The sequence below is a fragment of the Palaemon carinicauda genome, chromosome 27, assembly GCF_036898095.1.
Source record: "Palaemon carinicauda isolate YSFRI2023 chromosome 27, ASM3689809v2, whole genome shotgun sequence".
NCBI classification, from domain to species: domain Eukaryota; kingdom Metazoa; phylum Arthropoda; class Malacostraca; order Decapoda; family Palaemonidae; genus Palaemon; species Palaemon carinicauda.
The window spans coordinates 12,065,149-12,068,018 of NC_090751.1; the positions used below are offsets into that span (position 1 = coordinate 12,065,149).

At 35.1% G+C, this 2,870-nt stretch overlaps 1 protein-coding gene across 3 annotated transcripts in view; it reads right to left on the reverse strand.

Moving 5' to 3' along the window:
- Positions 1-2,307, reverse strand: part of LOC137620532 (trypsin-1) — a 255,486-nt gene extending 253,179 nt beyond the window's left edge. For all 3 annotated transcript variants that reach the window (XM_068350740.1, XM_068350739.1, XM_068350735.1), the window contains exon 1: positions 1,203-2,307. The gene's annotated coding sequence lies outside the window, so the exon portion shown is untranslated. The remainder of the gene's footprint in view (positions 1-1,202) is intronic.
- Positions 2,308-2,870: the final 563 nt, after the last annotated feature.

A 2,870-nucleotide genomic window follows, 5' to 3' on the forward strand; every position in this document is an offset into this window, starting at 1 on the left:
CTACTCTCGCCTTCGTATAATCTTGAAACATTCTTCCTCATTCTTGAGCTTGGTTTTAAAATGGCTATTTTGGAGTACTTTCTGTCCCGAACACCCTTAAAAAAAAAAAATCCCTTCACTTAATCGTTAGGGCCACTTCAAATATACTATCCGCACTATCTCTATTTTCATTAACGATTAAATAATGATAATGATACTGTCTATTATGATAATTTCGTTACGGGTACTTCAAATATACCATCTACACTATGCCTACCTTCAATAACGATTAAATAATGGTAATAATACTATATATCATGATAATTTCGTTACGGGCACATCAAATATACTAACAACACTATCCCTACCTTCATTAACAATTAAATAATGGTAATGATACTGTTTATCATGATAATTATAACGGTGATGATACGAATAGTGATGACTAGGCAGTATTCTTAAATTTCAACGACTTATTTCATAGCTTAGTAACATAAGTAAAATTAATATCAGCAATATTATCTGTGGTATTGAACAAGACAGCAGTGGTAAATTAGAAGGAAAACAATGACCTGATAATCATTAATTTCAGTAGAATTCACCCTATTTTGAAATTATACATTTCTCTTTAGCTCTAGAGATGAATCATAATTGCCACATGCTAGGCCAAGCACATTAATTTCTTAGCCTTGAAGATCGTAATTGATCATATTTCTTTTAATATTTATAAAAGATTGGAATTAAATAGTAACTTCAGGAGGCGAGATATCCAAATGTAATTACGATCTCTGCTACCAACTCTCTATACTTGACAAGCCTTCTGCCAGTTTCGTGGAACTCTTTCTGATTTAATGTCAATAACACTCCCATAATCCCATTTTTCCTTAAGACCAAAGTTACAGTAACGAATTATGGTAGTAATAACAGTCGAATATCATTTACTATTTTCATACTCTAGCAAACTGCCCATAATACACGCACCCTCCCACAACTCCTGTAGATTAGCAAGATGTTTCGTTGAGAACAAAAATTATACAAATAAAGCTTGAAGTTAATAAATGTTAATACTACCCTGTAAACAGTACAAAGAAGTCGAATATACAAAATTACTAACACGAAAAGAAATAACAGCAACAATAACCAATCAACGATGGATCATTACTGCTCACAAACTAATAACATTTGTCTTTAAATAATCATAATCAATTATCATCTACACATACCTTTATGACAATTTCAGGGACTGCAAACTGCCGATTGCAGAACCTGTTAGGCGACTTTGTCTGAGGATGTTGACATTGGCCTGATATAGGCTACCCATTCGCGTCACTGTGGTACAGATTCCAGAAAATATTTGCCCTCTTACTCCCCGTCATCCTTAGCTTCTCTCTTGTACAAATGCAACTCATAATTTGCAAGAGGTCGTCCTGCTACTTGGTCGGCATTTGATGCCTAAATAGGGGTCACTCTTTCTGTTAGTTATAGACTGCGTTTATACATGAAATTTCTCCTCGTTTTTAATTTAATTCCAGACTCATTCTAACACTCTACTTTTGGTTGTCGTATCAGTCAAGTTTTTTTTTTTTATTTTACAGGCAACAGGACTTGCTCTTCTTCAACTTAAATGCCTCAGTGTATTTTGGAGCTAATTATCTTCCATTACATTGAAGCTGAGCAGTCTATGTATATAATGGATGAATTACACTGACAGATGCCTTAGGCAGTTGATCGTGATCCTAAAATCGTTTAAGATTGATTTGGGATTAATGCTGTTGTCTGCATAGTTGCTACTCTTATATTGTCAATAAAAATACATCCATTATCATCTTACAATATATTTTCACGGAAGCAAGGATAACTTCAGGTATTCAAGTGAACAAATGTTCTTATACCATCAACCCATGAAGTGTAGACAAGACCTCACCATCTATTCTTTTAACTATAGTCGAAATTCTTTTATCACACTATTCTCATCCGTACTACCACCATCACTATCGAAAATAAACTAAACTTCACTCGCCAGTCTCCAATTCACTGCCGCTAACATCCTCACTAAAACTAACGCCACAATAAACAAACCATACTAGAATTCGCGCCAAGCAAAATAACACATTCACCAAACTTTACCAAGCCTTTTCTGACTCCTATGACCTCTTGCAGTCTCATAAAAAGCAGCGTGGTTGCCTCTTGCATTGCTTCATTTCCTCACTGAATTAAATAAGCAAGCATATATCGGACAAGGCAGAGCAATGCAATCTCCTTCTACACGCTCAAAAGGAGCCCTGGATGGCTAATGGCTTGGGGTTGGTCCACGGACACCCGGAAGCAAGTTGGGATTGTTTACTGTCGACGAGTTGTGATGTTTTCCCTCGTATGCTCGTCACTGCTGACAAACAGAACATTTCTTGTTATTGCTTATCAAAAACATGAATAAGCATCGTGTTTTTTCACTATAACATAAGTACTAAAACGAGACTTAGGCTCTATGGTACGAGATCTTGAAGAACATGAGATAGGAGATAATTGTACCAATAACTAAGTGGTTGTTAGTTAATTATCCTTCTTTTCTTCCACCGGTTGTATGCCACAGTTAACGGAGACAAGCATTCCTTTTATATGAAATCATTCATGTTTTTTGTTAAGACCATTTTTATCAATAGCCATTTTACGAGTACTTTCATCCTCAAAACCAGAGAAAAACAAAATCTTAAGAAAAACGGGTAGGCCTACGGGTAGGCGATTTGATGCAGCTAACCATAACTTATGGAAATAACCATAACTATTAATCAATTTATATTAAAAAAATGAAGTTATAACACGTGAATTCCTTAGATTCACAAACTAACTGATCTATGGATTACACAGTGACTCATTACTGTTTATAAGTTTGA